This window comes from Sturnira hondurensis, unplaced genomic scaffold (assembly GCF_014824575.4).
Source record: "Sturnira hondurensis isolate 20B ecotype Veracruz unplaced genomic scaffold, ASM1482457v3 Scaffold0000566, whole genome shotgun sequence".
NCBI lineage: Eukaryota > Metazoa > Chordata > Mammalia > Chiroptera > Phyllostomidae > Sturnira > Sturnira hondurensis.
Genome location: NW_028073197.1, coordinates 446,408 through 459,861, shown reverse-complemented (window position 1 = coordinate 459,861; position 13,454 = coordinate 446,408). Strand labels below are relative to the sequence as shown.

Sequence of the window (13,454 nt, the reverse complement as noted above, 5' to 3'; positions counted from 1 at the left end):
TAGGAGAGGCTATAAGAGAAAGATTATAATAACACAAACTTCTTAATGCCAAGTATCCTTGCACCTAAAAGAAACCTGTCTTTAAAAATTCTCTGAGTGTAGTGATAGCATCAAAATCAAATAACAAAGTCACAGGTGGCCAATATCTTGCCAAAGAGAGACACAAGGAAGGGTTTCCCTGGGACTTCATAAAGAATGTACGTGCTGCTTCATCATCACAAAGATCAGATAATTAATGCCTTGTATCATTGAATGGGCAATTAATAAGAAATGGCCAAACTCATGACAACAACAGGAAAAATAAACCATATTAAAAAGTTTTCTGAGCAGCATATTTAACATCATTATGCAAAACAATGAAGGTCATCACTCATGATCAGGTGAGACTGCATTTCTTCCCTACTGATTTCCCTGTATTGAAATGACAGCTGGGAACTCCACCTGTGAGTTCTGACTCACCTCCCAAGTAGATGCATTCAGTTGTCCAGGAATATAATTCCCCCAAAACTTTGCATCTCCTGAACCCCCCAAAATATCATTTCTCATTCTTCTCTCTGCCTTCCGACTATGATAATCTTCCAGTCATTTTGTACTTTGCACTATTAATTGTCAGAGGGACAGCTGGCATCTTGCTGGATCACAGATAGAAGTTTCATGCTGAGCACTGCCGAAATGCTTTGGTACAATTAACCTGTTTCCTTCTGGGTGCTAAACTAGTAGTAGAACTAGTTTAACTTTAACTAGTAGCACAATTTTACCGACTTGGTCATATAGGGTATATTTTAGTTAAGACTGTGATGAGGTTACTAGTTGGAAATGGAAAAATTATAACCATTTCATACAGGAAAGTCAGCAAAGGTGTAGGAAGAGTGATAGGAATCGACCACAGGAATCCTATAGCCCTGACCCAGCATACCCTAATACTTCTTTACCAGACATGTGAACTGAATCTTTTATAGGCATATAGCTAGATTAGTTTTTAAAATAGAGAAAAGTAACCGTTCACAAAGAAAATCTATAAGAATGCCCAAGATGTGCAAAAACAAAGAAACAAATATTCTTGCTCCCTCTTTTTCTCCTGGAGAAGTAGGAACATGACTGGTGAGCTGGGTGGCAGTGATCAGAGTTGACTGCCACCTCATGGTTGTGTATCTGAATGATGTGAATCCATCTAATTTTCCAAATGGATGGTTAAGTGGATAGATAGATAAGATAAATTTCAGGGTTTGGACTAGGTCCTAGATCCACGGATATGTTTCAGTTAGATTTACTTAAATGACTGTGAAATTTGTATATTGTGTGTGTACATTTTTCTAAGAAAATATTCTTCAGATTCACCATGGGTTCTACGATACAAGACCCATTAAGAACTATTGAAACAGACGATCATTGAGGTCCTGTTTATTGGTTGTATCCTATTGTCCTTAGTGTAGTACCCATTCCGCCACTAATCTGATGCTCTGATATTTAGTTGCTTGATCGTTTATCTGGAAGCCTCAGGAGAAAGTACATAGTGAAGGCTGTTTATGTTCAAAAAAGTTGTTTCCAAAATTTGGGGACAGTCTTGATAATATTTGTATGCCTGCACTGTTTCCCTTTCTTTCTTCCTTCCTTTCTCTTTTTTTCTTTTCTCTTTCTTTCCATACATGCATACATGCACTGCCTTCTGTGACTAAAAATTAATGAGCCAGGCTCTAGAAGAAAAATCAAGGAGAAGAAGGAAGAGGAGAGACCAGGGAAAGAGAAGCAGAAGACAGACAAGGAGAAGCAGAAATAGAAAGAGAAGCAGAAGAAGGAAAAATAGGAAGGAAAGAAAAAGCAAAAAAGATACAATTCAACTTAGATTCCAACAGGCGTATTCTTCTTTTTTTTTGGCTGTATAGTTATGAGTTTTTACAGTATTCTTAATGAGGGGGCAATCTAAATTTATATAAAGATTTTGTCATTTATCTTATATGGTTATACTTTTTATTTTTAAATAATCAAGTAGTTATATCTATATGGTTCTCTTTCCAAAGTATGTGGTCCTCCAAAAATCATCAAATCACTTCATCATTTTTTTTAGAAATTTTCAAACTAAGAATCCTTCTAGAAATTGGGCTCTTTATTTATTCATGTGTAGTCATTAAATAATGCTTATTGAGTATGTACTATGTGCCAAACAGTATGTTAATTGCTGAGCACTCTATAGCAAAGATTAATTGCTGTCTGCAAAGACTTTATAATTGATCACAGAAGGCAACATCGAGCAGATAATCACAGTAAAGTTTGTTGTGATAGCAAATGTACAGTCTGCTACAGGAGCTTCCCTGACCACTATAGCGAAGATTCCAGGATTCAGAGAAGCCAAACAAGCAAGACTTCCTGTCAACAAATATTCACACACAGTTTTATTTCATTCTGCATTTGAATTAGTTTAAGTCTTACTGACCTTGCATTTCATATAGTGCCAAATTAAATAGTCTGTATTCTCTGTAAAAGCTTTGTGGCATATTTGAATGTAATTTTATAGAATATTTCAAAGACATTTCTAGTTTATTCACTTTCATAATATATCAACTCATTTCTAGCCCCCTTTTAATAATTAGTAAGAAAGAATGGAAGAGAAGTAGGAAGGAATTTTTACCGAATGCTTTGCTTTATATATTAGGTACAAGTAAGCTGAAGGATGCACAGCAGATTCTAGAAAAAGAAATCTAGTTTTCTAGAGTCAGGCTGTATTTATAGCTTCAAATTATGCATTGTTCCCCAACATTCTTTTAACTCATATCCATGGATCGTGCATGTATGTTCTTTGGCTAATCCTTTCACCTTCTGTCATCCTGTTTTTAGTTTACTTCTTATGCACACATTTTGAATCTGTTCTGTTCAAATTTTCTTCTCTCTCCTGAACCTTAAGTGAATGATTAGGCATTTCAATTTATTGCTTAGAAATGCACTTCCAGTCCACATTAAAAATGTCTTGGAAGGTTTGTAAGGGCATTTGTTTAGTTTGAAAAGCGTAACTCACTTCTTCTCGAAGTGTGAATTATGGACTTGTATGAAGTCCTGAGATGTTGTGGGCTGCCAACGTCACAACAAAGGTCTCATTTGCCTTTCACTGTTGACATTTGCATTTGATGGAGCAAATGCCATGTCATCTGAACTGCTGGTACCTTAGTGTAAACCAAGACCATGGTGCAAAACTGCACCAGGAGTCATTATAGTAATCGTTTTTGCTTTCAAATACTCCAGAAAAAACCTCCAGTTTTACTTAATATTCTTGATGAAGCAGTAAAAAATATTAATTTTATTAAATCTTGGTTGTTAGCTACAGATCTTCTTGACATGATAGCCAACAAAGTTGAAACCTTGCATAAACACTGCTGCATACTGAGCTACAACCATTGTTTTAAAGAAGGTTCTCAGACATTTGAATGGGGAGCTGTCATAGCTACTCTTAAATATATATCAGCAGTTTTACTTGAAAGAGCAACTGACTGACAGACTAATTATGGGTATCTAGATTTGGTTCTCTGGCATACAGTTTATTAAAAATTAATTAAATGAGCCCATCACTTCAATGAAAACAAACAGGAACATATAACATATGAGATTAGTATGTGACTCATTCAAGAACTAAAATCTGGGGTCTTAATCAAATGCTCTTTTCAGTGTACTATTTATTTTCTACTGATCTCCACTTCCCAATAATGTGATATCTTTGTTTTTGAGGGCAAAATATTGAGTTACAGTGTTACAGCTGTAACACTAAGTCCATGTGCTTTAAAATGTGCACCCACTCCTTCAATCAACTAGCAGGGCCCAATTTTATTGTTAGTGTTTTGAGGTACTAAATTAGGTGTGGAAAGACTGAATACTGTAAATTAAATTTAGAACTTTCGACTTCCAGCCAAGATGGAGGCATAGGCGGAAACACTGTGCCTCCTCGCACAATGTTTAAAAATAACAAAGTTGTTTAAAAACAACAAAGTTTTAGTAACAAAAATGCCTCCAAAACACAGAATATTGAACTATATGGAAGTCCGACAACAACGAACCATTCAGCCAGACCGATCAACCAAGCAAAGGAGCGAACAGTGAGACAGACCACTCAGGCTAGGGCCCCAGTAATGGGAATTAGAGCCTGAAAGCACCAATTGGACAGACTTTCGGGGTCAAGGTGCTGGGAAAGGCTCCCAGGCTCACAGATAGTTCTTTGGAGAGACCCACAGGGTCCTGGAGGGTACACAAGCCCACACACCCAGGAACCAGCACCAGAGGGGCCCAATTTGCTTGCGGGAAGCTGCAGAGGGGAAAGAAATCTGAGAGAGAGCAGAGCAGAGCAAAGCACCATTTTTTTCCCTCTCTGACCCCACCCCCACATACAGCATCACAACCCAATGACTGGATCGCCCTGCCCTGGTGCAAACCTAAGGCTCTGCCCCTCATACATAACAGGTGCGAACAGACCAAAACATGGCTCAAGAACAGCTCAAAGCCCCAGAGCCTATAATTCTAAGCAACCAAGAAATAGCCAACCTTTTGGACGCACAGTTCAAAATACTGGTGATCAGGATGCTCACAGAACTGGTTGATTTTAGTCACAAATTAGAGAAACAAATGAAGACTAAACTAATTGAAATGAAGGGAAATGCACAGGAAACCAATAGTGATGGAAAGGAAACTGGGAATCAAGGGAGTGGACCAGAAAGGAGAAAAAAATGACCAAACAGAAAAGAATGAAGAAACAAGAATTCAAAAAAATGAGGAGAGGCTTAGGAACATCCAGGACACCTTTAAAGGTTCCAACATCTGAATTATAGGGGTACCAGAAAGGGAAAAGGAAGAGCAACAGGTGGAAAACTTATTTGAATAAATAATAAAGGAGAACTCCCCCAATCTGGTAAAGGAAATAGACTTCCAGAAAGTCCAGAAAGCTCAGAGAGTCCAGAAGAAGTTGGACCCAAGAAGGAACACACCAAGGCACATCATAATTACATTAGCCAAGATTAAAATGAAGGAGATAATTCTAGAAGCAGCAAGAGATAAGGGGACAGTTACCTACAACGGAGTGCCCATGAAACTGTCAGCTGATTTCTCAAAAGAGACCTTACAGACAAGAAGGGGATAGAAAGAAGTATTCCAAGCTATGAAAGGCAAGGACCTAATCCAAATTGCTCTATCCAGCAAAGCTTTCATTTAGAATGGAAGGGCAGATAAAGTGCTTCTCAGATAAGGTCAAGTTCAAGGAGTTCATCATCACCAAGCCTTTACTATATGAAATATTAAAGGGACTTATCTAAGAAAAAGAAGATAAAAAATATGAACAGTGAAAGGACAGCAAACTCACAGTTATTAACAACCACCCCTAAAACAAAAGCAAACTAAGAGGACAGCTAGATCGGGAGCAGGACCATAGAAATGGAGATCACATGGAAGGTCAGCAACAGGGGAGTGGGAGGAGGAGAAGAGGGGAGAAGGTACAGAGAATAAGTAGCATAGACAGTGGGTAGAAAATAGACAGGGGGGAGGGCAAGAATACTATGGGAAATACAAAATCTAAAGAACTTGTGACACATGGATATAAACTAAGGGGGGATGGTATGAGGGGATGTGCGGGGTGGAGGTGAATGAAGGGGGGAATAGAACAACTGTAATGGCATAATCAATAAAATATATTGAAAAATAAAAAAAGAATGAATAAATAAATAAATATGCATAGAAAAAATTTAGAACTTTAGCTTAATTTTATAGGCAGTATGTCCCTAGTTGCTGATATGTTTTACAAAAAAGTTATTGTGATGATTTGGGTAATGTTGCCAAACTGGAGCCTCTGAGAGATGGTAGATAAATGGCATTTGAAAACCCACCATATGAGAACATGCTGAAGTGTCCACCAAAAGCAACATTAAAGCTTTGTAATCTTCAGGATTTCCTATGTTCCTCCTCTTACTTTCTTCCTTTTAGTTTTTTATTGTTTTCTTCTTTGTCTTCTCTACTCCTCCCCTTTCCCATCCTCAAACTTAAAACAAATTTTCTCATTTTAAAATAATATCATATTTGTTTAATAATTATATGTTGCCAGTTGTCATATATAAAAATTATCTTGGGCTTTTATAATATGTCTTTTTATTTTGTGTATCTTCACAGTATTTTTTTCCCTTTTTAAAATGTGTATAGCTCTCTCTACATGGACATATAGAGGTGACCTTAAGAGCCCACCACTAGTTATATTGTACACTTTTTGTTTTTTTAAAGAAACAACTTTATTATTTTCAATTAGCTAATACTAATAAAGTTATTAAGTTTGGTACATTTACTTTTTAAATCAAACCACTTTGAATCTTTTAATAGTTTTTAAAATGTTTTAATAGTTTGATAGTTTTCTCCTTAATTATCTTGCATTTTCTTTGTAAAAATAATACTTTTACCTACCAGCCTTTCTTTTTTTTATTTTATTCATTCATTTTCAGAGAGAGAGGAAGAAAAGGAGAAAGAGAGGGAGAGAAATGTCAATGTGTGGTTGCCTCTTACACACCCCATACTGAGGACCTGGCCTGCAACCCAGGCATGTGCCCTGAATAGGAATCAAGCCAGCGACCCATTGGTTTGCAGTCTGTGCTCAATCCACTGAGCTTCACCAGCCAGGGCTACCCACCAGCCTTTCAAGAGTTAAATGTCCTCTTATACTTTCTTGCCACATCATATTATCATAAGCATACAGAAAACTGTTAAGTAATATTTAAATCCCTCATTTCAACAATGAGAAAAACCATGGCTCAGAGTAAATAACCTATGTTAATACCAACTAGTTTAAAAAGTATACATATTAATCTGTAATTAAACTCTACAATCCCTATTGAAACACGTTTAAGGTCATTTTTTTCCATTGATATAAAGTAATGGAATGATAATTCAGGTAGAAAAAAGAATAAGTCATCCTCTTTTAAAGCTTACCTAAGTGATTTTGATAAAAGTCTAGTTGTTTATAATAAATTTCTGAAAATTATATGATGATAATTGAATCTCTGTTTACAACTGGTCTCTGTCCTATACGAAACATAGATAAGAGAGAATTACTTGTAATGTTTGGGATGCATCATTAAGCTAATTAGGCATGAAATAGTGCACTCATTGGATATAAATCAAACAAAACACATGGTTGAAAACAGGATGGAGATTGATAAACTTCAGTGCCATATGAACTTGGAGTGGAATAAGAAGTCGGCCAGCATTTAATGAGAATAGTAAGTACATATTTAGGTGGGACATATGGTTGGGGAGAAGGGAGATGTGGCTCGGGGCAGGGCCAGACCTGGGATGAGGAACTCCTCATCCTGTTTTGAGGAAACAGGAACTCTCCTCATTTCTCTTTTCCCCCCACTCAATGTGAGAAGTCCAATTTAGTTCCAATTTTAAAAAAATATATTTTATTGATTATACCATTACAGTTGTTCTATTCCCCCCCTTCATTCCCCTCCACCTGCACACTCCCTCCCCCACCATTCTTTCCCCCTTAGTTTATAACCACGTGTCTCAAGTTCTTTGGATTCTATATTTCCCCCACTATTCTCGCCCTCCCCCCTATCTATTTTATACCTACCATCTATGCTATTTTCTGTGCCTTCTCCCCCCTTCTCCTCCTCCCACCCCCCTGTTTCTAACCCTCCATGTGTTCTTCATTTCTATGGTTCCACTCCTGATCTAGTTGTCCTCTTGGTTTGCTTTTGTTTTAGGTGTGGTTGTTAATACCTGTGTGTTTGCTGTCCTTTCACTGTTGATATTTTTCATCATCTCTTTCTTATATAAGTCCCTTTAGCATTTCATATAATAAGGGCTTGTTGATGATGAGCTCCTTGAACTTGACCTTATCTGAGAAGCACTTTATCTGTCCTTCCATTCCAAATGAAAGTTTTGCTGGATAAAGCAATCTTGGCTGTAGGTCTTTGGATTTCATGACTTGGAATACTTCTTTCCAGCCCCTTCTTGCCTGTAAGGTCTCTTTTGAGAAATCCGCTGACAGTCTGATGGGTACTCCTTTGTAGGTGACTGTCCCCTTATCCCTTGATGCTTCTAGGATTCTCTCCTTCATTTTGGTCTTGGCTAATGTAATTATGATGTGCCTTGGTGTGTTCCTTCTTGGGTCCAACTTCTTTGGCACTCTCTGAGCTTCCTGGATTTCCTGGAAGTCTATTTCCTTTGCCAGACTGGGGAAGTTCTCCTTTATTATTTGTTCAAATACGTTTTCCACTCGTGGCTGTTTCTTTCCCCCTTCTGGTACCCCTATAATTCGGATGTTGGAACGTTTAAAGATGTCCTGGAGGTTCCTAAGCCTCTCCTCATTTTTTTGAATTCTCATTTCTTCATTCCTTTCTGGTGGGATGTTTTGTTCTTCCTTCTGGTCCATTCCATTGATTTGAGTCCCCGTTTCCTTTCCATCACTATTGGTTTCCTGTGCATCTCCCTTCATTTCAATTAGTTTAGCCTCCATATGTTCCTCTAATTTGTGACTTTGTTCCTCTAATTTGTGACTATAATCTACCAGTTCTGTGAGCATCCTGATAAATAGTGTCCTGAATTGTGCTTCTGAGAGGCTGGCAATTTCTCGGTCGCTTAGAGTTATTGGCGCTGGGACTTTGAGTTCTTCTTGCGCCTTCTTTCGGGTTGTTCGTGCCTGTTCCATAGCAGGATCAGAGCCCTAAAGTGTTCACTAGAACAGGGCAACTAAGTCGCTGGGTTGTGACGCTGTATGTGGGGGCGGGGTCAAAGAGGGACTATGGCGTCCTGTCCGCCGCCTGCCGCCACGGCCCTCACCGGTGCCGCAGTTGCTGCCGTCACCGGGCCCACGCGTTTCGTCCCACTGCACGCGAGTGTGCCACCGCCATCAGCCCTCACCCCCTGGGGCCTGCGTGGTCTGTCTCACTGTGCGCGAATATGCGCCCGAGGTCTGCCCCGCACCCCAACTGGTTCCCGTCTGCCTGCGCGCCTGGGTCGGGGGCCCTGTCCTGCCCGACCCTGCTCGCTGCTGGCTCCGCCCCTCTTACCATCCCCATTGAACAGTTAGATGTAGTCAGACTTCCGTATAATTCAATTTTCTGTCCTTTGGTTGTGTCTTTGTTTCTCCAAACCTTTGTTGTATTCAAACTTGGTTGTGGGAGAAGGCACAGTGTTTCCACCTATGCCTCCATCTTGGCGGAAGTCCTAGTTCCAATTTTTAAGTTGCAGCTAATTTACACGATCCCAGGGGAACTGCCAAATTTATTCCAGTATCGTGATAGTTCTAATTTCGATGATTAAGGATCAATTTAGATAAATAATTTTCAAAATTGGTGCCATTACCTGTTGGTATTAAAGATGACTGTTTTGTATGTGTATCTCCGTGTGTAATCCCCAATACTGACCAGGAAAATGTAATTCCCACAAGGATAACTTTAGAACCTGATGTGAGAGGGAGGGTGGAAGTGAGGTGTTAGTGGGAGTGGTCCATCCCCAACAGAGATAAATATTTTATCAGTGATGTTTGGTATTGCTGGTGAATGGTGACAGCAATAACCACACCAACTTTAATCAGATTCCTTTCATTTTTTAATTGTTTACAGCCAATGTACCCCCCTTACTTCTTGCATGCAGAACAGACTGCTTGTATAACCCCTGACTCCAGCCTCGGTGTGCCATTGCTTTACAGGGGTGGTACAGGTTCCAAGTTAGTATGTATCAGACTCTTTTGTTGTTATCAGTAAAGAAGATAAACCACTTATGAATGCAGTGTAAGCCACTGCAAAACTTAAACCAGTCACAATTAAAGGAAGAAAAGTGCTAGAGGAAATGCCTATCCTGTTTTTTTTTGGGGGGGGGGGGTTTGAAGTATAATTTATAAGAAGATTCCTTTTTCTTAGCAGCTAAGGAAAACAAAGAGTTCTTAAAGAGTTCTGGAAAGCTGATAATACAATTTTTATGCTTAAAAAAGTTTCTTTTACTTCTAAGGTGAAAATGAATAGAGTGAAAAATTACAGTTTAAATTTCCAAAAGTTATGTATAGTGTAAAAGTGACTTACAGTTTTAAGTGAAATGAAACAAATCAGTCAGTGAATTTTAATTAGGCACCTATACCAAACACTAAAAGACATTTCAGAAGCACAAGATTCCAGTTTTTGGTCTTTATAATTTAAATGTAGCTGAAGAGGTAAAGTTAGAATACATAAGACAATAGCAATGAACAAAACAACGCATATCATAAGGGGCAGATTATGTGCCATAGGTTCTAAGCGTCAGAGAGGTCTGACAGAGCAGAGGATAGAGTTCTGGAATAATTTACCACGGCTGCTGAACAATTGATGGGGTGAGAATGATGAGGGTGATACAATGTTTACTGAGTGATTACTCTTGTTAGATGCTTTTTCTGGTCATCTACATTCATTTTCCCAATTATTCTTAATGATAAATACCCCTTTCACCTTTTTTTAACAGATGAAGAAATTGAGGCACAGAGAAATTAAGTGATCTCATTAAAGTGTCAAAGTTAGTGGCAGAACAAAAATTTGAATGAAAGTAGTCAGTCCCTAGGAACTACACTTTAAACTGCTATTATAAACTGTCAGGGATTTTATGATGGAAGTGGTAATTGGGTTGGGCTTTTACCAAATATCATATTTAAGTAAGAGAAAATAATAGGGAGAACAACCCAGGGGGAAGGAGTCTGTGATTATAGAAGAGAAATTACAAAGCCAGAATGAATATTACATGTTTTAGGGTTGAGAAAACTTGATTAAAGTTTATGGTGTGATATTTCATGGGAAGTGAAATTGGAGTAAATTTTAATCTTAGAGGGTTTCAAATTCCACTGAGCACATTATTAATGAAGTAGAAAATAGGGAGGCATTAAAAGATGTTTTAACTAGTCACATAATGAAAGCCATGTTTTTGGACTATTAGTTTTTAATGAGCATAAAAATGAACTTGAAGGAGAAGAGAACAAGAGTCATGGTGTTCAAACGAAAAGCTCCTAAAAGCTAGGCTAGGAAGAGAAAGGAATATATGGACCAAAGAGACAATTTGGAGGAATAATAATCAGAGAATAAAATTGAGGGTTGAGTCGAGGAAACCTGTCAAACTCTGAGTGTAGGTGTTTGGGATTTTGGGTAGTGCCACTGATAAAAACAGTGAAACCTAGAGGCAAAATAATTTTTGGTTTCCAGATACCTAATTAGACTGCAAAACTCTCCAGGAGCAGGGTGGTGTCATATTTACTCTTTTAGACTTAATGCAGTGATAGGCATGGTGCCTGGCAAATAGTAGGTAGTCAAGAAAATATTTTTTTAATACATGATTGAATGTAGTCATGATAGGATAATGAAACAAAAACTCAATAGGCATCTATAGGTCTACAACTTCAATAAGGAAGTCAAGTGAGAATACAGATTTAGGAGTTGTCTGAATAGAAGAGAATTCTATAAAGTCATGAGAATGGATTAATTCATGAAAGATAAATTTGTTTTGAAAAAACACCCAGAGGACTTAGTATAGGAACTAACTACTTATGGTCTTAAAGGACTTCCTTCAATTTAAAAATTATGAAAAATGAAATAAATGCTTATTTATAGTGTTTGTGTGGCAAATTAGCCTTTTGGATTAGATCCTGCCTGGGAAGCTTTTGTGATGTGTCAATCAGTTTTGACACATTTTTTTTCTTTCAATCAAAGCCAATGAGATAGTCAATACATAAGAATGTGAAGTAGATTAGTCTGTCTCAGATACAGTATCATTTGATAAAGAAGAGAATATCTAAGTCTACTTGGTTCTCAATGAGAATCACCTAATGACTTTTGAAAATGCACAGTAAAAAATGTAAGTAGAACATGCTCATAGGGGATGCTCACTTATTTAGGGATGGTATACCTACAAATGGTGGCAGTAGTTGACTTTGAGTGTTAGGAGGAGAAAGAAGAGACCAGCGGAGTGATTAAAGTTTAATAATAATTTAGAAAGAGGCTAGATGCATTGTATTATCTAAAGGTAGGAGAAACAAAAGTTTACACTTTCTTCCGTGCTCCTCTGAAAGAGGTAAATTCTTCCCACTAGGACAAAATTCTGTTTATTTATTATTTATACTCAACCCTCTCTATTTTTATGAGGAGAGTATGACTAAAACCAGATGATTTTATTCATAAATAATTCACCTAAACAAATAAACATAAATCCAATACAGCAAAATATGAGGACAGTCAACCAACACATGTCAGTGCCTCTGTCAGTGAGCCCCCCACCTTCCCTCAGGGCACCTGGGATGCCACACGGAACATATGCCCTGACACCCAAGGCTGAGCGAAGATTCCAGGGTTAATCAAAGTATCAAACATTAGTAATGCTTTGCTTCTTTCTTAATATTGGGGATGGCCTGACAAAGGGGGGCGCTGGGTGAAGGTGGACAAAGGGGGGAAAGTGGAGACAACTGTAGTAGCATAAACAATAAAATACAATTAAAATTGAAAAAAGAAGTAAAATAAATAAAATTACACCATGGGAAACTATCATAGGGCATAAGGGAGGAAACAAAAAGACTTTAAAATATGCATGAATCCCTTTAACCATTGTTTTTCCATACCTGTAATTAGTAGTCTGGAAGTGGTTCCGTCGTTACATAGTATCTACTTCTTTGGCTGGCAGCTGTCAAAAATAGTCCTAGAAGGAAATTTCGGACTCTTTCCTCTGAGATCCAACACATATGAAAGACAATGAAGAGTTAACCTCCTTCTCCCAGGACTTAACCCTCCACACGCGTCAGGCATGGACCATGGTTTCACAAGTGTTCTTGCCAGTATGAAGGTAGTTACATGCCATCTTTCTTTAGCCAATCACAGGGCCATTCTAAAAACAGCTTGTTAATGAGGCATTTTCTAACACGCCTATAATCTCCATTATCATTAACCCTGGCTGTTTTCCAGAGAGCTCTGAGGACAGCACACATCCCATCAGGTCTTACAGCTTTCGACATGTAAAAAAAAAAGAACATTGTACTCACTCTATACAAGGTTTATACAGTTTGACTACAGCCTCGTAGTAAGTCAGAAGTGAAAATACGGATGGAAGAACTTGAATATATATTCCTTATTTCAAGAAATACCTTTTTTCTCATTCATATTTCTTTATTTTGCTGAAGGAAATGAATGGGAAATAGCCCCTACAGTAATAATTTTTAAAGTGTGCTTTGCTAGTACATAAAAATGACTTTGTGATTAAGTATCTTTGTGATTATTAAGTATCTTTCCAATGAAACATTACATTTAATATTTATTCAGTTGTTAACTACTGCAAGACTCACTTTTAAGCACTAAACTTTTGAAGATTTGAGCAGACATTTTTATTACACAAATTAAATTATTCACAGTACCTTTAATGTTTGATTAAAAGATTTAATCAGAAGGTTTCAAAGGTTATTGAGCAAGTACCCCAAGAAAATATGTGTAGCTATATTT

The 13,454-nt window shown here is 37.8% G+C and overlaps 1 protein-coding gene across 1 annotated transcript in view; it reads right to left on the bottom strand.

Annotated features, from left to right (window-relative positions):
* Window positions 1-12,776, bottom strand: part of TMPRSS11F (transmembrane serine protease 11F) — a 74,850-nt gene extending 62,074 nt beyond the window's left edge. The window contains exon 1 of the mRNA XM_037042021.1: window positions 12,584-12,776. The gene's annotated coding sequence lies outside the window, so the exon portion shown is untranslated. The remainder of the gene's footprint in view (window positions 1-12,583) is intronic.
* Between the last annotated feature and the right edge of the window lie 678 nt (window positions 12,777-13,454).